The sequence below is a fragment of the Protopterus annectens genome, chromosome 2.part2 (genome assembly GCF_019279795.1).
Source record: "Protopterus annectens isolate FY-2018-M chromosome 2.part2, PAN1.0, whole genome shotgun sequence".
Classification (NCBI taxonomy): Eukaryota; Metazoa; Chordata; order Ceratodontiformes; family Protopteridae; genus Protopterus; species Protopterus annectens.
This window is the reverse complement of record NC_056730.1, coordinates 17,200,205-17,224,143: the sequence shown is the minus strand read 5'-3', so window position 1 is coordinate 17,224,143 and position 23,939 is coordinate 17,200,205. Positions and strand designations below refer to the sequence as shown.

At 46.1% G+C, this 23,939-nt stretch overlaps 1 protein-coding gene across 1 annotated transcript in view; it reads left to right on the top strand.

The window, feature by feature from the left end:
• Positions 1-23,939, top strand: part of AP3B1 (adaptor related protein complex 3 subunit beta 1) — a 2,578,902-nt gene that overhangs the window by 38,424 nt on the left and 2,516,539 nt on the right. The window lies entirely within an intron of this gene.

The following is a 23,939-nucleotide window of genomic DNA, read 5'->3' as shown; positions in this document are numbered from 1 at the left end:
GCCTTCAAATCTTCCTTCGTCAGTACCCCATTCGATGGGGTCCGCTTTATTCGGACCCAAAGTTAAGGAGATACTTACTAGGTGTGAACAAGAAAGAAAGACTCTGTCTGCTGTAGGAGTCCATTTTTTCATTCCAACTAGACCGTACCCCAAAGGGCAACGAAGTGAAAAAATGTGGTTCCGAAAACCCCAAGGAGCTTTCCAATCCACACCTACTGATACCCCCTCTACGGGCAGAGGAGGGGGCAGAAACAGAAGACGCCGTCCAAACGGCAGAGGTGGTCCGCAGAACCAGGGCTACAGAGAACAGTTTTCTGGTAAGCCCTATCAGCGTTCCTGAAAGGAAGTCCGGCTGTCCTTCTCTGGAGGCAGTCTGGGGTCGCTTGGCTTTCTACGCAAACGCCTGGCTAAACATTACAACGGATTCTTGGGTAAAAAGCATCATTGCCAGAGGTTATTACATTCCCTTTACAAACCCCCCCCCCCATATGTACAAGGATTCCAGATGTTCCACCCAGTCTGAGAAAGCTAGCAACCATAGAAATCCGAAAACTGCTAGACAAGAGTCATCCAGCCAGTCCCGGCAGATCAAATAGGATCCGGAACTTACTCAAGGTTCTTTTTAGTTCCAAAGAAAACAGGGGACTGGAGGCCCATACTGGACCTCAACAAACTCAACACCTTCGTCAAGAAGGAAAAGTTCCGGATGGTCACGCTTCAATCGATTCTTCCGTTCTTAGCAACGGGCGATTGGATGTGCTCTATAGATCTCAAGGATGCATGCTACCACATCAAAATGGACAGATCATCCAGAGATCACCTGCGTTTCCGGCTGGGGGCCAGTCATTACCAGTTCGGAGCCCTGCCCTTTGGTCTCACCACAGCCCCCAGGGTGTTCACCAAATGTATGGCAGTGGTCACGGCTCACCTGAGAAGTTTGAGATTCCGGGTGTTTCCATATCTAGACGACTGGCTCCTCACCGCCACCTCCAGGCATCAACTAATCCAAGCAAGAGACTACACCATAAGCCTTTGTTACCAGTTGGGCATAACCTTAAATTTCGAAAAATCTGCGTTATCGCCCTCGCAGCATATTACATTTATAGGAGCAGAACTGGACACAGTCAATTCAAGGATCAGGTTGCCTCAAGCAAGAATCGTATCTCTAAAAAGTCAATTATCCAGTCTGTTGGTCCGAAACAAAGCTCCTGCGTTCCAGATACTGCAGGTATTGGGCACAATGGCAGCCACACTCATAGCAGTCCCGTTAGGGCGCATGCGGATACTCCAGTGACTACTCTTCGCACAGTGGTCCTACTGACTGCCCATGTCACACGAGATCCGGTTAACGAATCTTTGCAAGAAGGATCTCAATTGGTGGCTGAACAGCGACCAAGTGATAATCGGACGTCCCTTTGTTCTTCCCTAAACCACAGCCACAGTGACCACGGATGCTTCCCTGATACGGTGGGGTGGGGGCTATTTCAGGGAAAGACTGTCCAAGGCACTTGGTCAAACATGGAATCACATTTCTATATAAATGTCCTAGAGCTGAGAGCGGTGTTCCTGGCGTTGCAACACTTTCACGACTCTCTTCCTTCAGGTAAAATTGCTATCCAGACGGACAACATGTCAGTAGTCTGGTACATCAACAAGCAAGGGGGAACCAGATCGTATCCCTTATGCCGAGAGGCCCTAAGAATTTGGCAATGGGCTGTATCCACCGGACGCTTTCTGATAGCAACGCACATCCCGGGGTATCCAACGTGATAGCGGACAAGCTAAGCAGCACCATGCTGTTGCCTCACGAGTGGTCTGTCAAACAGGTGGCGGACAAGATTTTCCGCAGATGGGGCCAGCCTTGCTGCGACCTATTTGCATCTCCGATGAATGCCAAATGCAGCAGCTACTTTGCCCTTTATCCCCCAATGGGAGGAGCAACCCGAGGGACGCGCTTGTACACGATTGGCCCCCGGGCCTCCAATATGCCATCCCACCAATTTCCCTAATTCCCAAATTCATACAGAAAGCCAAAAGTCTGGGAAGAACTGAGATTTTGATAGCCCCGTCTTGGCCTCGGCAGATTTGGTTCCCCTTCATGCAGAAGTATCAAGTGGAAGAACCATGGATCCTGGACCCAGTGCCAGATCTTCTGACTCATTCGTCGGGAGTTCTTCATCCCTCCCTCATCTCCCTAAAACTTGACAGCTTGGCTGCTCCAATTCCCATCTTAGCCAGGTCTCAAGATTTGTCTCCCGTGGTCCAACATATTATAGTTTCCTCTCATAAACTGTCTACCAGGAAGCTATATAATAGCAAATGGAAACAATTTGTTCACTGGGGCTTCTCATCATGACATTGACCCTTATGTGGCACCTATTCATACCATCTTAGAGTTCTTGTCTTCCTTGTTCCATGATGGCACAGCTGCTGCCACCATTAGAGTTCAATTGGCTGCTATTTCCAGTTTCCATGTAGGGTTTAACGGGTCTAACATCATGTCTCATAGACTATGTAAGGCATTCTTAAAAGGGACCCACCATCTCAGACCGCCTGTCAGACAACCTGTCTCTCCCTGGAATTTGAATCTGGTTTTATCCCAATTGATGCTCGCCCCCTTCGAACCTGCCTCATCATGTCACTTAATGTTTCTGTCTTGGCAAAATGTTTCTGTCTTGGAAAACTATATTTCTAGTAGCCATTACATCTGCATGTAGGGTCTCCGAACTCTAGGCCTTGTCCTCTAAGCCCCCATATTTGATTTTTCACATTGATAGGGTCTCCCTCAGGACTAGCCCTACCTTCCTTCCCAAGGTCTGTTCAGAGACTAACTTAAATCAGTCCATTGAGCTTCCAACCTTCTTTAGGCACGATACCAACAGACTGGAATATATGTTACACAAGCTGGATGTACACAGACAATTGAGATTTTACCTGGATAGGACAAAGGATTTCAGACAATCGGATCAACTCTGTCTCTTGCGCATAGAGTAAGAAAGGTTTTGCAGTATCAAAAATCACATTATCCAAGTGGCTTTCTGACTGCATTAAATTCATTTATTCCTCCACTAATCAACCATTAAAAACTAACGTTAAAGCCCATTCTACCCAGGCTGTTTCTGCATCATTAGCTCATGCAGCTCGTTTGCCCTTGGATAACATCTGTGCAGCCGCTACTTGGTCAAAACCTCACATGTTTATCACTCATTACAAAGTGGACAGGACCTCCAGGGACAGGGCTTCCTTGGGTTCCACTGTGCTCAGGAATGTTCTCCCGTGAGCCACCCAGGATTAGGGTGCTTGGGACGCTACCCATGTGTAAGAACAAAACGGCGAGTTAGAACAACTTCACATAAAGAAGTTATGTCCTTATCATAATGTTTCATGTGAGTTGTTCATCTCACCTTTTTGTTCTTGCATTCCCGCCCACCTTCCCCCTTCGGTTGAGAAAGTTGGTTGCCTTGGTGGATTGGTCGACTTTGGTCAGCCTGTCTTCTGGAACAGACTGATCTGAAGTAGGAGATTCATTTGTCTGCAACCTGTGGGTTATGGATCCGATATCGGATCCGAACCGGCATGGTTTACCAGCTATGGATCCAAGCTCTCAGCTCCTCCCCTCACCCATAATGCCCTTCTCTACCCTCATGACCTCAGATCTCGTTTGCCGCGCATGGTGACCAGATTGTGTTTTCTAAGTTCTCCAGCTAAGTGCAGTTTATTACTCTTAAAGTACTAATTTTTTGAAGTTTTGTGTGAAAGTTGTGTGGAAGTGTAGGTTTCCCTTTTATTTCTTCTTACTTTTAGTGTTTTAAAATTTAATTTTACTTATCCCTCCCCTCGCTGGTAGCGTAGTGTGTGTTTGGGCCTGTTGAGTGATTTTGTTACTTTACTTTAAATTAGTTTAAGTAACTTTCTTTGCTTTTGGGATGTCTGAACAGCCCAAAGCTGTGTTCTCCAAGTGCACCGAGTGTGGCCATAAGCTTTCCCTGGCTGATGGCCACACTCGGTGTGTTAGATGCCTTGGGGTTGAACACCTCACTTCTGGATGTTCCATTTGTGCAGGGTTCAACCCCAGGGCATTGAAGGAGCGGAGGTCCAAGCTTGTCTTGGCTGGTCTTTTGCCACCGGACTCGGCTCCGGCCTCCGCTCCTTCGGGGGTAACCGTTTCCACGGTTATCTCCTCTCCGGCTCCCCCTCCTCCTCCTGGGACTCAACCTCCCTGTAGTGGTTCGGAGGAGAGGGAAGCTAGAAAGAAGGACCAGAGGGAGAAGCACCATAAGCGGCGGGCCGAGACCTCTGTTTCGGCCCCGCCAGCCAAGCGGGCTTCTCCTCCGGCCTCCTTGTCTGCTGGCTCTCCCCCTCCTCGGCTCCGGTCTCCAGTGTGTCTTTCACCGGGACCTGAGGAGGAGGAGACCCAATCTCCCTCGAGGCTATCGAGGAGGCACTCAAGGCCTACCTCGGTAGCCTCGTCGAGATCAACTTATAGCCTTTCAGACGCTGATCTGGACCGGATGATGAGAAGGTTCATCCAGGCCCAGATGCAGATGGGAGTGCTCTTGCCTCCCCCCCCCTCTGGGGGGGAGCTCGACCCCTTTTTTCAAGCCAATTGCTCCTTCTCCGACCCGCTACCCGGGTTCGAGCAGTTGGAGCCGAGCAGCCGAGCCGGGGTGGGTCGGCGCCGATAGTACTTGGTACTTCGGATCCGACCCTGCCTTCGAGTGCTTTGGATCCGACCTCTCGGAGCCTGGATCCGAGCTTCGGGTCCGGGGGGGGTCAGTGCTCCTTCGGCGCCGTCTGTGTCGGAGCGCACTGCCCCTTCGGATCCGAGTGCTTCGGCGCCGGCTCCGATCCACTCCTCGGATCCGAGGGGGAGCCAATTGTCGGATCCTTTGGTCGAGGTCGGCTCCCCTTCGGCTTTTGATGTAGTGGAGAGGGCCCTGTTGAGGGTCTCCGGACCCCCGGCACTTGCTTCGGCTCCGTCCGCGCTCCCTCTGCACTGGGTCAGGCTTCCACCATCCGGCCCTTGGGACAGCCCGCTCCTGTGCCCCAAGCTGTTCCCTGGAACAGGTTACTGTTTGCGAGGAGTCCTCTGACAGCCCCCCGGAGGATGTTCCCCGCAAACATACGTGCAAAAGGAGGCACATAGACTTTCCAGAGTCTCTCACAGAAGACACGGATTTGGAGGAAGGGGAAGGCTCCCCACGGTCACCCCCCGAGGATGTCTCATTTGGAGACATCATGGAAATGCTCCGCATAAGGGGGGGTGGTCTGCCCCCAAGTCTTCCTCGGACGAGTCCGTGTTCTTGGAGGCATTCGAAGCGGGCCCGTCTACCTCTTGGGTGTCCCCTCCTGCCGACGCCCTGGTGGACCTCATTACCACCAGGGCGTGGAAGGAACCGGACACCGTGGAGCCAATCCCTAAAAGGCCCGACCGTATTCTCAGTCCCCCGGCTGACAGTGCCCATTGGAGTAAGGGGCCTCCGGTAGATGCCATGTTGACGGCGGCCACCAAGAGGGAACTTGCTCAGGAGAGTCCCTCAGTCCATCCCCCGAGCAAGGAGTCTCGGATGATGGACCGCTTGGGGAAGCGGATGTTTAGTTCAGCGACCTTCTCTGTAAGGGCGCTGAACTATCTGGCACATGTGATTAGGATGCAGCGCGATCTTATTAAAGAATACGCTGCATCCCCCCCAGAGTCCATGTCGGAGGAGGACAAAGTGCTGCACTCCACCCACATGGCCACTCTCAGGTCCGTCACCAATACCTCTATGCGGCTACTCTCCCACGCTACGGAAGGCGCCGCTAGAGCCGCAGGGGCAGGCCTAGTTACTAGACGTCAGGCCTGGCTCCGTCATTGCGATTTCTCAGAGCCCTTCAAGGCGTCATTTGCGAACGCTCCCTTCGATGGTTCTGCCCTCTTTGGCAAAACTGTTCGCGACACTTTGACCCAGAGCGAGAAGGACGGGAAGACGCTGTCTGCCGTCGGAATCCGCTTCTCTGCACCCCAGAGGCCCTATTCTAGGAACCAAAAGGGTCAGAAGAAGATGTGGTTCCGGAAGTCGCAGCAATCCCAGCCTGCTCCGGACAACCAGTCCTTCCGTGGCAGAGGAGGACAGGGAGGACGCCGCCCTAGGGGCAGAGGGGCTCCCAGGAACTTCGGGTCCAGAGAACCCTTCTCTGAACGGCCCGCGCAGCAGCCCTGAGGGGTTGCCTGGCTGCTGCACTCTGGAGGCAGTCGGGGGACGTTTTTCGGAGCACCTGGCGGCATGGGAGTCCATAACATCAGACCGCTGGGTTCTCCAGTTCATATCCAGAGGATACCGTATCCCCTTTCTTCACTTGCCAAAATTGAAGTCCCTCCCCGACGTCCCACCCGGTCAGTGGGAGGCCGCTTTGGCAGAAATTGGCCATCTGCTAAAGAAAAGAGCCATCCAGCCCGTCCCCCCAGACCAGATCGGATCAGGGTTCTACTCCAGGTTCTTTTTAGTGCCAAAAAAGACGGGGGATCTAAGACCAATTTTAGACCTTTCACTCTTGAACCTGGCAGTTCCCAAGGAGAAATTCCGAATGGTCACGCTGCAGTCTATTCTCCCCCTTCTGGGAGAAAATCACTGGATGTGCTCCATAGACCTCAAGGATGCGTACTGCCACATACTAATGGACAGGCGCTCCAGGAGGTTTCTCCGCTTCCGGCTGGGAGCCAGTCACTACCAGTTCCGGGTCCTTCCCTTTGGTCTCACCACAGCCCCCAGGGTGTTCACCAAAGTATTAGCAGTGGTAGCGGCCCACCTGAGGCTTCAGGGGGTACAGGTCTTTCCCTACCTGGACGACTGGCTCCTTACCGCCCCAACAAGGCATCTACTACTATTGGCGCGAGACTCCTTTCTCCATCTTGCTCCCCATCTGGGCATCACTATAAACACAAAAAAATCCAACCTAGCACCCACTCAGTTCATAGATTTTATAGGTGCCAGGTTAGACACAAGGAGATTAAAAGCCTTCCTCACTGCGGACAGAGTTCAAAATCTGCAACTGCAGGTGCGGGCCATTCTCCACTCAAGCTCAGTTCCGGCGGAGTTGGTCCTGAGGGCTCTAGGGTCCATGATGGCTGCTATAGCGCTTCTTCCTCTCGCTAGGTTCAATATGCGCATCCTCCAGTGGACACTCTTAGTCCAGTGGTCGTATCTTGCTCTTCCTATGCATCATCCCATTGCGATCAGCAAGGCTTGCAAGCGGTCCCTCCTGTGGTGGCTACACTCTCCAGATCTCCACGGAGGCCGCCCATTTTGTGCCTCTCCCCCTCTCGCCACGGTGACCACGGACGCCTCCCGCCTCGGGTGGGGGGGGGCATTTTGCAGGCCTGACCGTCCAAGGCACGTGGAACGATTCAGAGACCTTACTGCATATCAACGTTCTAGAGATGAGAGCAGTGCTTTTAGCATTTCTAGCACTTCAGGCCTTTCTTCCCTTGGGAACAATTGCGATTCAATCGGACAACATGTCGGTTGTCTGGTATATCAACAAGCAAGGAGGAACCAGGTCTTACCCTCTTTGTCGAGAAGCCATGAGAGTTTGGGAATGGGCAATCTCCACCAACCGCTTTCTCATAGCAACGCATATTCCGGGTCGGTCCAACATCCTGGCGGACAAACTCAGTCGTACCATTCTCACCCCTTACGAGTGGTCTCTCAATACTCAAGTAGCGGAACGCATATTCGCACGGTGGGGAACTCCTTGTTGCGATCTTTTTGCCTCTCCCTCAAACACCAAGTGCGACAGTTTTTTCGCTCTCATACCTCCTCCCAGAGGTTCCCCCAAGAGACGCTCTGGTGCATGCTTGGCCACCCGGTCTTCTTTATGCTTATCCCCCCTTGCCTCTGATGCTCCAAGTTCTTCAGAAAGCATCTCGGTTGGGGTGCAGATTGATTCTCATTGCCCCGTTTTGGCCTCAACAGATCTGGTTCCCCTTCCTAAGGTCTCACTCGGTGAATCCTCCTTGGATTCTAGATCCCATCCCGGATCTGATATCTCATCCATCCCACTTATCTCCTCCGAACCTGGACAACCTGAAGCTGACCGCTTGGCTGCTCCAGTTCCACTCTTGATCAGGACTCCCGGTATTTCGTCCCCTGTTAAGGCAATCCTGGTGGCAGCTCATAAGCCATCCACTAGGAAAGTCTACCGCAGCAAGTGGAAACGGTTCTCATTGTGGGCGGAGCGGCAAGGCCTAAACCCCTTCACAGTTCCTCTCCCTTTGGTGCTTGATTTCTTAACCACTCTTTTTAATGATGGTGCCAGCAGTTCCATGGTCAAAGTTCAACTTGCGGCAATTTCCCATTATCACATTGGTCATGACTCCAATCCACTGATGTTGGCCAAGTTGTGTAAGATTTTCCTTAAAGGTACTTTTCTTCTCAGGCCCCCTGTAAAGCAAGCGGTTCCTCCTTGGGACCTTTCCTTAGTTCTCCAGGCCTTGACCGCCCCCCCCCCCTTCGAACCGGCGGCTACGGTAGATCTGAAATTCTTATCTTTCAAAACCGCCTTCTTAGTAGCCATTACTTCGGCCAAGAGAGTTTCAGAGCTTCAAGCATTATCAGCTAAACCTCCTTACTTGGTCTTTCATCCGGACCGTGTTTACCTCAGGACCAACCGTCCTTTCTTCCTAAGGTAGCTTCTGAAGCTAACATTAATCAATCCATTAACCTCCTGTCTTCTTTCCTAAATATGAAAACAAAGGTGAATACAAGCTTCACTCCTTAGATGTTCACAGGCAACTTAGATTTTGTCTAAACAGGACGGCTGGTCATAGGCAATCCGACCAGTTGTTCATTTCCTTTGCTAAATTTAACTTGGGCAAACCAATTTCTAAAGTCTCATTATCTCGCTGGATTTCACAATGTATCAAATTGGCTTATCAAGCTTCGGGAAGGCCCGCACCGGAGGGTGTACATGCCCATTCAACCCGGTCAGTCTCTACATCGGCAGCCTTTAAGGCTAGGATTCCTCTAGATGATATTTGTGCAGCAGCCATGTGGGCTTCATCTCATACCTTTATTTCACACTACAAATTGGATCTTGCATCTAGGGGTAGAGCATCCTTTGGCTCCGCGGTGCTCCGGAATATCCTTCCATGATGGCCGCCCAAGATTCAGGTAGCTGGGGACTCTGTCCCACAGGTTGCAGACAAATGAATCTCCTACTTCAGATTTAGAAGTTATGTACTCACCATAACGTTCCATCTGAGTAGGTGTATTCATTTGTCTGCAACCATCCCGCCCTCCTATCCCCCTGGCCTTTCAGTTTCCTGCATATGTTGTGTTACCCTTTTCAGGGTGTTCTTGCTGTTGGCAAACTCGATCTGAGGTCATGAGGGTAGAGAAGGGCATTATGGGTGAGGGGAGGAGCTGAGAGCTTGGATCCATAGCTGGTAAACCATGCCGGTTCGGATCCGATATCGGATCCATAACCCACAGGTTGCAGACAAATTAATACACCTACTCAGATGGAACGTTATGGTGAGTACATAACTTCTAATTTCTTCCTTCTACAAACTTATAGCTACCTAGATATGTAGACACTATAGTTCTATTTCTTCCTGTAGGCTGTCTTGGTTGCAGCATACTAGATCTGGGGATTTACAGTAGAGCATCATGGGATATACACTAGGTCTCGAGCTTCTCTGAGAGTCTGAGCTTGAAAAGCGGCTCCGAACCCACATGTAAGAACAAAAAGGCGAAATGAACAACTCACATGGAACGTTATGGTAAGACATAACTTCTTTTTTAGTCCATTCCTGAAAATAATAAAATAACGGGGAACTGAAAGAAAATAGTATTCTGTCTCCATTTAAACTGTTAGGATGATTATTAGCTTGAATAAAAGCTGCAAGAATATGAAATATAAAGGGTTAATTTAGAAATAGTATAAAATGCTGAAAAATTAGTAGTAAATGTGCTGGCATAGCTTAGATATTGGCATCTGTGTAAAGGAGTATGTTATTGAGAAACAGTCTAAAAATAATTGCACAGATGGCAGTTGGAAAGACATCATCGAAGTAAAGAGATATAACATCAAGTTTCAGATAGTGCTGGAACACCACATTTCAGATAATGCAACACTGAGTTTCCATGGATCATCAAACTACAAAGAACTAAGGTCAAGGCAACAAAGGGAAACTGTTATACAAAGAAAGAACTGTTATACATCAGGCTCTGAGAAAAAATATCAGACTTTTTGTTATAAATATGAGTGTAACAACAAACGAGCTGATAGCATCTGTGTTGCATGCTTATAGATCCAAAAGGAAAATGTAATGGAAAGCGTATTAACTGAAGCAGTTGTCTCTGTGTATTTATTGTACCTAGTACAATACAGTAATAAGACTAGTTAATCACAATAAGTAGTTAAATATACTTTGGTATGCTTGCATGTAAATGCAAGTAACAGCAAGAAACCAACAAGAAGATGTCATATAATTCTTCATGGACCCTTGTCAGTGTCTAGATTATGCAAAGCTTTTATGAAGGTAGTCTTCCTTCTCAGACCTCCAATTAAAGACCTGTCTCCCCCTCGGGATCTCATTGTTGTACTCCAAGGTTCAACTCAAAAGCCCTTTGAACCAGCTAGTGATTGTGACACAAAGTACCTTTCTTGGAAAACTCTGTCTGGTGGCTATTTCATCAGCTGAAAGAATCTCAGAGATTCAGGCAAGGGAGCCCACAGGATTTTTTGCAGGGGAGTGCAAACCCAGAGCCCCACCCACATAGCTCTCCCCGCCCCCTGCCAACACAGCCCTGCCCAAGTCCACCCACCCCAAGCCCCGCCCACACAGCCATTCCAGTGTCCCATTACTTGGCTATTTCTCCCCATTTGCCGTAGACACTGTTCAAATCTCTACACTGTTTTATGCTTTAGTTCTACAATGATTACAGGCAGTTGGATTTAATTTACAACTTTTATTTCAAACATTATAGCCCAAACACTGATAGACATTTACTAAACCTAAACAAATCAATAGCCTTACAATGAAAACAGACTTGGCATTAAAGCTTCTCTACTTTTGAAACTCACATTCAATGAAACAGCATTGAAACCCACATTCAAAGAAAATACATCTGGCCAGTGGCAGGTTATTTACCTTTGAACTGTTTTCAAGCAATAGGCTCCTTGCACACTGTTAGGGCCATGCAAAAGTTATTTGATTTACCTGATTGTATTAATTATAATATATAATATATAATTGAATTATATCCCTTGTATCATACAGCAACACTTGTTTGAGTGTGTTTTAAATTTAGTTTTGAACATTTTTCCAGTAAGCAATGAAACAAAATATACAAACCAATAATGACAAACTGCCCAATTCAGAACATTTCAACCATAAAAGGCCACTCATTACAATCCACCAATATCAGTCAATACACACAGTCTCTGCCGAAGTAAAAGTAATCTGAATAATTCCACATTAAAGATATCTGAAACTAATGAAGAGGTTGTTGCTAGAAAACAACTGTATATTTGTGTTTCATCTACAAATTCAGTGCCTGCTGCCGTCAAAGAATAAATTGCCTATGTTAAATTAAAAAAATGGTAAGCTGGTATATTGCAATAGAAAATGGATGGCAGGCTGAAAAACAGGTTCATATTAGGTATCACATAGTCCCACCACATCAGCGAACCAAACACATAAATACACAAAAACATACTTGGAGGCTTTAAATAAAAATCTACGTAAGCAACAGAGACCTCCAAAGCAGACATCCAAGCAAACGCTACCTCAAAATAAAACACGCACAACACATAGCCCACAAAGTCAGTGTGCCAAGCAGCCACAGCCCTTAAGGCTGAATAACACACCTGATACTCTTGTAATAGGTGACTCTATTGTCAGACACACTGACGTCCCGCTCACCAGGCTGAATAAAGAGAAGTTCACGGTGAGCTGCCTGTCTGGTGCTAGGATCCGCCACATAGCGCAAGCACTCAGGTCACTCCAAAGCAAATACAAATATGACTCAAGTCATTGTACATGCTGGTGTGAATGACCTGAGACGTACCTCCCTGGACTACATGAAAAGAGACCTAGAGGAGCTCTCTGATCATGTAGCCCAGGCTGGTATGACCCTGACCTTGAGCAGCATCTTACCCTCACCTAGAATGATGCCACAGTACAAAGACAAAATGATCGATTTTAACAATTGGCTAAAATCTTGGTGTCATTCAAAGGGGATCCAGTGTCTGTCAGCCTGGGGATGACATGCTCGACAAGCCACGTTGCTTTGCTAGGGACGGCTTGCACCTGTCACCACTGGGCTTTCGGATATTGGCAAAGGCTCTTGCCACCCCCATAGTGCCTTTTTTAGGCAAGGCTCAAAAGTCAAACCCACCCCCATAGACAGCACAAGGAACAAGAAACTAAGGGTAATGCTGCTTAACGCCAGAAGTCTTAACCTCAAGATGCACACACTCGAAGCTCTCCTCAGTATGGAGAACATTGATATCTGTGCAGTGACAGAAACCTGGTTCAAGGCTCCAGAGAGCACCCCAGCACTACCAGGCTATACCTCATATCATGCTTTTCGGCCCCAAAACCCGGACCGAACCACAAAAGGAGGGGGGGTTTCCATATTTATCAAGGATATCCACACCTCCAGGTTAGTGGCATTGCACAAAGTATCGGAGACCATCCATGTGCAACTAACAGTGGGCAAGACTACTTTTCAGTTTATAGCATCCTACAGACCACCCTCTCAAAGTCAGGAATCCCACTCGGCTTTCCTGAAAACATTGGAGAACTTGAAGATCTCTCCAAACACCATTATATCGGGCAACTTCAACTACCCAAACATTGACTGGGAGCACTACTCAAGCCTCAGCACCTTAGCCCAAAGGTTCCTGGAAATTGTAAACTCAAATGCTATGGAACAACTAGTCACCACTCCCACAAGAGGGGACAACATACTAGACCTGATCATTACCAACATGGAGACTCTATGCTCCACACCAGAAGTATATCCCTCATTGGTAAGATCAGACCATAAATTAATTTCACTGGATGTCCACATCCCGACCCCACCCCCAGCCCAGAAAACCACAGTGAAAAACTTCTCAAAAGCGAACTTCTCACTTCTCAAAACCGAAGTGGAATCCTTCAAGGCCCCAGGGCCAGTGGAAACTATGGCCCAAACTGCAGAATCCTATATAAGCGCATTCTACGGACATCTCCAGGAATGCAGGGATCATGCTATCCCAAACAAAACCAAGACCCAATCATCCAAAGGCAGGCGTCCAGTCTGGTGGACCCCTGCCATAAATAAACTGTACAACAGAAGGAGGAAGCTACTACATGATGAAGCAAAATCCCTAATAGGGAAGGCATCTCTTATCAGTACTAGCAAAAAATTACGATCCCTCATAAAATCCTCCAAGGCCAGCTTCGAGAGAAAAATTGCACAGGACACCAAAGACAATCATAAGGCTTTTTTCAGTTATGTTAGGAACCTGGGATGCAACTCCCAGACTTGTTCTGAGTTGATTCTAAACGACAAAAAATACACTGAACCCACAGACATCGCCAATATCCTGGCAGACAGATTCAGTGCAAACTTCTCCACCCCCTCTCCCCCAAAAGAGCAAGTATCTATCCTGGCAGAGGGCTGCCTCCCAAACATCTCTGATGCTCAGGTGAAGGCTGCCCTCTCCAAAGCAAAAAAACACTGCTTCCATGGGACCAGATGGCGTCCCAGGTTGCGTCCTACATGAACTCCAAGAGGAACTAATCCCTCAAATAAAACAGCTATATAATCTCAGCCTCACTACAGGATATGTGCCCACAGAATGGCGTACAGCAACAGTGGTCCCACTCCACAAAGGTGTAGCCTCTACGGACCCTGGAAACTATCGCCCCATAAGCCTGACTAGCTTAGTCTGCAAGGCTATGGAGAGGATCATCATGGAGCTCATAAACAAAGACATTGGGGACCTACAGACACTAGATCCTACCCAGTTCGGCTTTGTCAAGGGCAGATCCTGCCTTTTGAACCTGGTTGACTTCTTCGAAACAGTCACCAAAGCCATAGATGAAAGGAAGGTAGTCCACACAGCCTATCTGGACCTTGCAAAGGCATTTGACACAATACCCCACTCAGGCATCATAGATAAGCTATCCAGCTTAAATATAAACCCCTATGTCACAAGATGGGTCGCCAACTGGCTCAAAGACAGAACCCACAGAGTGAGAGTTGCTGGAGCCATGTCAGACTCGAAACCAGTCACAAGTGACGTCCCACAGGGTTTTGTCCTGGGACCACTCTTGTTCGGTATATACTTTTCCGAGGTACAGGCAAACGTGGGAGGACTATGGCTCACCAAGTTCGCAGACTACTGCAAACTGGGCGCCATAATCAACTCTCCAGCTGACACAAACATCTTTCAAAAAGTTCTCACAGAGACAGATAACTGGTGCCAGTGCCATGGTTTAAAGCTAAATGCCAAAAAATGTATAGTCATACCCTTTGGCAAAAACAATGTGCCCACAAATTACCACATAGGCGGAAACCCATTAAGTACAGAGAAAGTTATTAGGGACCTGGGGACCCAAGTTGATAGCAATCTCTCCTTTGAAAACCACATTGCCAAAGTGGTTAGAAAGACCTTCTACATAGCCCACCTCATCATGAAGGGTTTCACATCTAGATCAAGAGAGGTAATCGTGCCCCTTTATTCATCCCTCATCAGGCCCATCATAGAATACAATGCCCCTTTTGGGATGTACCTTACCCGACACCTGCAGCAATTAGAAAGACCCCAAAAGTATCTCACCAAGAGGATCAAGGGTCTCAAACAGATGCCATATGCTGCTCGGTTAAAAAACTCCAGCTCTACTCAGTTGCATACCGCCTACTTTGAGGCGATCTATGCCTGACATACAAAGCTATGTCAAATCCAGAATTAATGGACATGCTCCACCTCAGTAAATCTAAATCCCTTAGAGCCACACGCTCGAGGGACTTGAACCTAAGCACAGAAATAAATAGAACTTGCTGGAGGGACAGGTTCATAACCCAGAGGCTCCCTTCGCTGTGGAATAGAATTCCAGTTCATGTGAGGCAGAGCACCTCACTGAATCTCTTCAAGAAGAATCTCGATAGGTGGATGGGGGATCGTAGGTTTGACCCAGGGATTACTCCCGTGTCACTGTTAGACAGAGGCACAGTAAACTAAACCTTAAAAAGGGCACAGTATACTCAAATCAAGGGGTGGCATAAGCCATACAGAATCGGGCTAGGCTTATAATTGCCCCAGGGCAGATAGCCTAGTATGAACCTATGAACCTAGGCATCTCATCCAAAGGAGGACATCCTCAGGACTGCAGCATACAAATGTACATGCTGTAGGAATAGAACCTCAAGCCTCTACATTAAGATGCAAGTATTCTACTTGTGGTGCTACTAACATAGCTTTAAAACTTTATACCACAATAGAGATACCATTTGCTAAACAAAACAGTTGTACATTGTAAATAGACTTGGCATGAGCAGCAGTAAACTTCGCTTCCCTTAAAACTCACAGTTCCTTGAAAATGCACTTGAAAATAAATTCCACCTGCTAACTCTAACTTGGGCATTTCACTGTCTCTCTCTCTCTCTCTCACACACGCACAAACATACTACACCCCTCAAGGCCTCAACCTTAGTGCAAGAAATCTGGACAAAGCCTAAAATAAATAGCGACAGATTATAAATATGGCTCTCAAACTTAGAAAATCGCAAGAGTAACAGGATTTGTGTTAGTATGCATTTTTCTAAATGATATGACGTCTAAAACTGAAATGTCTCTCATTATTTAGCGACTTCAATCCTTTTTAGGAGGAATATGGGGCAAAAATCTGGACATTCTGCAAAAATCTGGACAGCTGAGGGGTATGCTACCTCCCTCTTACACACACACGCACATACACACACACGCACGCACACACACACGCACACACACACACACACCAAATAATTCTGGTCAGACTTGAATTAGTTCTGGGAGGGTTGCACTGAACGGCACCGTGCTTGATCTGAAGTGGGTGAAATCCTGGTAGCCAGTGATAACTGATCTGCAGCTCAGCAATGTGGTGCATTAAAGCATTTTTAGCAGAGCATAGTTTCATCACTACCTATTGTGTTTGCACATTTGCCTTGTTTGATTACTACAGAGAACATTTACCCACCAGAGCTATTGTGTTTTGACTTCAGTGTGGAGCTTACCAAGTTGTTGCAGGGCTTGGCTTTTAAGTAAGGTAGCAATGCTTATTTACCATATACCATTAAAGCCACCCAACTACAAGTGTACTAACACACAGACACTGCTATAAGACAGTGGTCTCCAATAAAATGTAATGAGCTTCTGAAAATACTGCAATCATGTCCTTTTATTACAAATACTGTCATACGCATTTCAATACCCAAGGCTTATACATTATCTAGTTACGTAAATATTCTCTGCATGGCAACAACGAAAAGGCTTTCAATGCTGGTAATTCTTTAACAGTATGCTTACTAAAGCTTACTTGCATCTTACAATCTCTGACCAGCTTACCTGATGTTCATTAAACCATGGCTACTTAAACAGAGCAACAGGGCACTGTGACAGCATGCAGTTCTTGAATAATAAGAAGCGTAAATCAACAGTATAAAAATCTGATAGAAAACCAGAACATTCTGCAAAATCAAGGACAGATGAAAAGCCACGGTCGTATTTGTGATCTACCTTGGATGGGGGAATACTCTGCACACTTACACTGCATAACTGCTCCTTGCCTTCCTTGGACACATCCAGAGCCACTACAATGGGGGGGGGGGGGGTGCAATAAGTATGTCATAATTTGAAATGTCTCTGGCTGACAGTGATGGCTCTGACACTCATACCTCTCAACTTCAGAGCAAGAAATCTGGGTAAAGCCATACATAGAACTAGAAGTGGGACACAGGCCCAAAAATAAGGCCAATTTTTAAATATTGCTCTTATTAACTTAGGTAATAGAACAGTAGTAGATCATGCATTAGTACGAATTTTCTGAAAGGTATAAAATCTGAAACTCAAATGTCTGCCATTATTTTCTAACTTCAGTCTTTAATGACTTGCCACTAATTTGCTAGAAAACTACAATTTTATGAAAAGCGGACCAAAATGTGATGCAAAAATATAAAGTTGCCACACAATACAGCTGAGAACCTGTCAAAAAAAGGGACACCTTTTTAATATTAACATTGTTAACTTGAGCAGCTAACAAAATAAGAGCATCTACATGCAGCTAACAAAATAAGAGCATCTACATGCATTTCTGAAATAAAAGTAATCTATAACTCTGATCATTACAGTTATATACAATTGTAAACCCTCTACATTTTCTTCCAAAATTGCCATTTTGGAGGAGGGATTATTAGGGGAGAGCAACATTTTGAGCCAAAATTGGGGACAATTGAGAGGTTTGGTTATTCCTAATCTACAAAGTAATTTGCACGTACCTCTCAACCTCTTAATGCAGGAAATCTGGACAAGGCCAAATTGGGGGAACATACAAACACTACTATAAATTGTTCTTGTATAAACTTAAGACAGTCTTGCATTAGCATGTATTTTTCTGAAGGTTATGACGTCTGAAACTCAATGTCTGTCATTTAGTTACTTCAAGGCCAAAAACCAGGGACACATTTTAAACATTGCTTGTATAATGTTGGAAAGTTGCTAGAATAAAATGCTGCGTTACCACCATACATTTCGCTGCCACGTCTTGAACCCAGGAGACCCTGTGCAAAACCGTCAGAGCAACATACCACTATGCCAAATCAGCTGTTTTGTGAAAGAGGAAGACTGAAACTTAAATGGTTACCATTTGATGAATTCAGTTCTCACCATAGCACAGCTGTCAACCTCTTAGCACAAAATACCTGAACAAAGCCAATAATGGGTGAATACATCCCCCAAACATTCAGTGAATTCAGTTCTCACCATAGCTCTCAACCTCTTAGCAAAAAACACCCGGACAAAACCAGTAATGGGGGAATATAGCCCCCAGACATATTCTGTGAATTCAGTTCTTACCATAGCTCTCAACCTTAGCACAAAACCTGGATGAAGCCAATAATGGGGGGGAATACAGTCCCAAAGATAGGGATACATTTCAAATATCCATCTTGTACACTTAGAAAATTGCTAGAATAAAAGCTTTTGTTACCATGCTACCATGCACTTTCTGAAGAATATGAAGTCTGATATTCAAATGAGTGTCATTTTTTTTAACATTTGTTAACCAGGAAAGTCTGACATGGAAAAAAAGCTAATTTTTAGCAGAGGCCCAGGGAGAAACACTCCAGACAGACACGTTTTTGTAAGATGGGAGGAAACAAAAACGGGGAGGGCATGCAGATTCCACACAGAAGGTAAGGCACCCCAGCCAAGAATCAAACCAGAGAACATGTAGCTGTCAGGCAACAATGCTACCACTGGCTTTGCAAGGACACAAATACAAAAAACACAGATTTTATGAGGAACAGAAAAAGTATGAGGGAAAAACCTGCAACATTTTTACAAATGGTGGTGGGTAGGGAATTCAGGCTCTTGCCACTTGGGCCCAAGGTAACAGGGTTCAAGCCTTATTCTCTACCCATCACCATGTAGCACCTGGGGCATTTTACACACACACACACACACACACACACACACACACACACACACTTCCGTCCGACTACTCACTCTGAAAGTCATTTTCCGCTCGCTCCTAAGTATCAGTCCATTGTGCTTGCGAACCTGAAACCGTCCATGTCCCGCCTCCATCTTCAGTGAAGTCCGACTCAGTTCCCACTTGCGAACCCGAAACCGTCCGTGTCTGCTCCCGCTCGCAAACTTGAAACATATGAGCACTTCGTGATGATGTCAGCACGCCCGCGACTGGACTTCTTTCTTCTTAAAGAAGAACGCGCCCAAAAAAAAAAACAACTTTTTTTAAATTATACGATTAACTAGTCACCGATTCCAGGGGGGGTGCAAGTGCACCCCCTTGCACCTGCCTGCGGGCGCCCTTGCATTCAGGCCCTTTCATCCAAGCCACCATGTATCATTTTTCACAAAGATGGGGTTTACCTTCGTGCTGATTCTTCTTTCATGCCCAGAGTAGCTATGGAGTCTAACATTAATCAGTCAGTCTTTCCAAATTTTGCCAGTAAGGGCGAGTGCTTGCTGTGTCTTCTTGATGCTCAGATAGTTGTTTTTATTTTCACAGAACAAACAGTGTAGAAAATCTTATCAGTTGTTTGTGTCCTTCTAACCTAACCATCTAGGCCTTGCAGTATCCAAAGTTACACTGGTTAAATGGATTACAGACTGTATCTCTCTAATTTATTACAACTGTGGCCTGAAATTGCTTTGCCCTCCAAAAGCGCATTCTACCAGATCTATAGCTGCTTCAGCTGCTTTTTCCTGTAGAGCTTCCATTGAGTATATTTATGCAGCAGCCACTTAGTCAAAAACTCATATATTTGTGACATATTACAAATTGGTCATTGTCTCCAGAGGCAGAGCTTCTTTTGGTTCAACAGTCCTCCTGCATATCCTTCCTGGAGTCCACCCGAGAGTTAATTAGCTGGAGACTGACCCAGTCATGACGAAGAATGAAAAGGACAACATCAGATTTAGAAGTTATGTACTTAACATAACTTGGTATCTGTGTTGTCCATTCATTCTTCCTCACCTTCCCTCCCAGCCATCCCGCCAACTCATGGTTTCCCAGAGGATCTGTAGAATTTTTTATAGGGACACTGCATTCCCTTGTTTGAGCCTCTGCCTTCTCTTTTCTTATTTTTTATTTAGCATCTTTAGCATTTAAACAAATGGCAACAGCAAACTTTATCTCCGGAGTTTGAGGACAGTGTAGAGCATTGTGATTAGTTAGAGGAGCTCGAGGCTGAAACCTAAGTCTGTAAAAATGTGGCAGAGTTGGATCCGAGGCTCAGATCCATAACCTAGTTGTGAGGAAGAATGAATGGACAACACAGATACCAAGTTATGGTAAGTACGTAACTTCTAATTTTTCAGTGTTGAAAGTGGAATCAGCGTAGTAACAAACCTATAGTTTTTAAGATGGCCTTCATTGGATCACTTTTGCAGTACTCCAGTACTGATGTGTTTTCTGAGGTAACCTGACGTCAGGCTGGATTACCAAAGCCAAAACCTTTCTGATGCACTACATGTCTGGAGTATGACCTCCACCTGCAGAAGTATATAAGCAGACTTTCTTGGTGCCAATCCGAATGCAGAATCTTCAGTCCCGTTGGTCTAAACACCACATTGTCATTATTACCACTACTATGACATATTCCCTTAAGTACCCTGATGTGTAACCTTCTTGTTCTTGCTTTTTTACTTCAGATTTGTTCAGCTCAGCAAAGAGAGGGATATGTGACTGTGGTAGGCAGATCCCTTATAAAGGCCTCCACTCCCAGTGCCTGTTTTCTTTAGTGGCTGAGTAGGATTACAGAAACAGTAAAGTCTCCCAATCATTCATTCCAAAAACCCTTTGAATCTGAGATTCCTCCTTAAGTACTTATTTAGAGACCTAAACTCTGAAGCAGCTCACAGAAAGAAAGATCACAGAACCCTCTCTCTTAGATGTTCCTCTCTCACCCAAAAGGACGATCAGGAAAACCAGGCCTGAATCTTCAACTGCCCAGTCTGATTTGGCCATTCCTGCTGAGATGCATCAGGAATCTCTGGTATGTCCAACTGCTCATATCCCGGCTACCATGCGCGCACCAAAGGCTGGTGAAGTGTCTCCTTCCCACACATCTGACAAGACTGATCCTACAGTGATGGTAGAGAAGAAGAAACCTAGGGTGAACACCCCACAGGGATTACCTCAAATACTGGTTTGGGAAGCTGTACCAGGCAGTTTAATAGAGGTCTGTCAGGGTTCCAAATCATTGTGCTTTGTTAGGGTGGATGTCGTGTCAAAGAAAATGAAACAAAACTAGCAGGTTTCTCTCACTCTGACAATCCAGGAAAAGGAATGGCTTGAATTTTCTCAAGATGTGTACAAGACCATTTTGTCTTTAAAGCCCCCTTCTTTCCTTGCCACTCCTTCACAAGATTCCCCCCCACACACGAGGAAGCAGCATGATTCCTCTGAGGAGAAGGTAGGAATCGGATCCAATGAGGATTTCTTTGCTTACTCATCTCAGATTCAGTCCCTTGGACAGCTTGCTTCTGATGTTTGGCACCTTCTCCCTGACTCCTCCACAGAAGAAATTTTCTTTGACCAAACTGTCACTAGGACAATGCAACATTTTGAATGGATATCCTGTTAAGTCTCTAATTTACAGAAAAAAGTGTAATTGAAATTGGAGCTCCTAAACCCACACCTTTTCCACCTGCAGTAGAGGCTTTCCTGGATGCTTTTGCATCCACTTCTTCCTACCCAAATTCTCAGCCTCCAGCTCCCAAAAAGCCTGCTAAGTTTTAAAAATTCCCTTAGGATATGAAATTTCTCTACAAAGCCCTGTAGCAGATCCTTCTGTTTTCCCTGCCTCCAGTGATAAACCCACTAAGCTTTTGCCTGCAGTTAATGTGTTACAGTCACAGTAGGGTCATGGTCATGTATGGAAAAAGGTCTACACCTCTTCCACCTTGGCCTTTTTAGAACCTAAATTATCAAACACAGATGACAAAATTCCTTTATCATTTCTAGGGGATTTAAATAAAACTATGACTAATGTAGACGATTCCAAGCATAAGGCACAGGTTGTGTCCATGCTTAGACTACCAAGATAACCAGACATTCTGTTAAATGTAGCTGTGATGCCACAGAGACTTCCTCCAGGGCTGTTGCCACTGGTCGAGTTATCCGCAAATTTGTCATTTATTTTAATTGTGTTAATTATGTCATTCAGTTGATTGTTGTATAAAGTGTAGTGCACTTTGGGTATTTGTTTTCTGAAGAAGTTCAAGCATTTATTTGGATGAAAGCGCTAACAGTAAACATGGGAAATCTACAGCCAGCCTGCTTTATTGCGTTCACAAGTTGGTTCAAGTTTTTAGTTTGTTTTTTATCCGCAGATTTGCCTGGCTTCACCTTCAGTCCCTTCCTGAACATATTAAAGCCAAGCTGTTGGATTCTCCACTTCATGGGCACCTTTTGTTTGGTCCTGCTGTAGCCGAACTTTTCAAGACTCTGCAGGAGGAGGAGAAATAATGCAGGATTTCAAACAGATTTTTCTACCATCTTTTTCTAGATATCAAAAGAATCGTCCTTCCAAGCCCACTTCCCTTTGAAGGGAGCAGAAACCCCTGCCCACAAAACATTGGGCAGAAAGCAGCCTGAGATTTCAGGAGAAATCTACCAAAGAATCCAAACCTAGAAAAGTGTTTTTTTCCAGGTAAACCAGCCTCTGTCTGGCTGTCATGTGCCTCTCCTCTCCCTCCTAGGTCCATAAACCCCCTTGCCCAAAAGACTGTCTCTGTCCCTCCTAGTTTGGGAATTAATACAGACAAATGGGTTTGTTATCATCCAACATGGGTATAAAATGTCTTGGAGGGGGCATCCCTGTTCAAGGAGAATTCCTGTTCCACTTCCCAGTCAGGTTTACCTCATCCCTTCCCCTTATCTAGGACCTTTTGTCTTAGGGGACAGTAGAACCGTCCCAACCCCAGGCCTAAGGAAAATCCCCCCTCCCAAGAATCCTTCCTGGCTGTTGGGAAGGAGGGTACTTGGAGGCCCATACTGAACTCATCCCGCCTCAATACCTGTATGGAAGTGTCATCTTTCTACCTGCCTTCCTTGCAAACTTCACTTCTCTTTGCCCTTCCACAAGCTTTCTTTGTCTCTCTAGACTTGAATGCATACCTACACATCCCTGTTTACCACACCTGCACAAAATCCCTCAGGTTTTCTGTTTTTCATTGTAGCTTCAGTTTTCTGCTTTAGCCTTTGGTCTAGCTGCTGCTCCTTAGGTCTTCACACAGTGCCTTCTTCCCGCCATTGCCTTTTGCATAACCCATGGAACACAGATATTTCCCTACCTGAATGACCTCATTCAGGCCTCCTCCCAGGATAACCTACATCTGCACCTCAGTTTCACTGTGTCACTTCTAGAATGGCTAGGTTTTAATTGCAACCTTAAGAAGTCTTTTCTGACTCTGTCCCAAGATGTAGTCTACTTAGGTTGCAGACTGAACACCCTGTCGATGACTGCATTCCTCCCTCAGGAGAAAGTACTGTCCCTGTCGCAACTGTTTCCAGTCTTTGCTTCTTCTGGATTCCACACCAGCAAAGGAAGTCCTAAGAGCTCTGGGCTACTTGGCAGTCACAATATCCATGGTGCCATTCATCAGCCCACATATGGGAGAGATTTAGTGGTACTTGAAGTCCCCTTGAGATATTCACCATTACAATTCCACCTTTACAGTTCCTTCTTTAAAAAGGACAAGAGATGGATTTTGAAGGCCAGTGAGTGACTGTGCCAAGATCAAATTTAACTCAATCCAGGAGGTTTCCTTCTGCCCACTTACACCCACCCAGGACCTTCATACAGATGCATCAGATCTAGATTGGGGTGCATGAAGAGGTCCCATGAGTTCAAGGAAATGGTCCCTGTAAAAAAGTAGTGGAGCTCATCAATGTGAAGGAAAAGAAGGTCCTTATTTCAGCTCATCAGGTGTTCTTCCACCTTTGGAACCCAGGCTTCCTTAGGGTTTTCACAGACGATAACATGGCCGTGTGGTACATCAACAAACAGGGAGCACCAGGTCTTACCAGTTGCGCAGACTAGCTCTGCTAGCATGGGACATGGCAGTAAAGGCAAAATTGTCCCTGCAGTTTCTTTACATACCATCAGAGGACTCTGTTCTCACAGACCCACTAAGTAGAGCCATAGAAGACCCTCGCGAATGGATGTTGAACT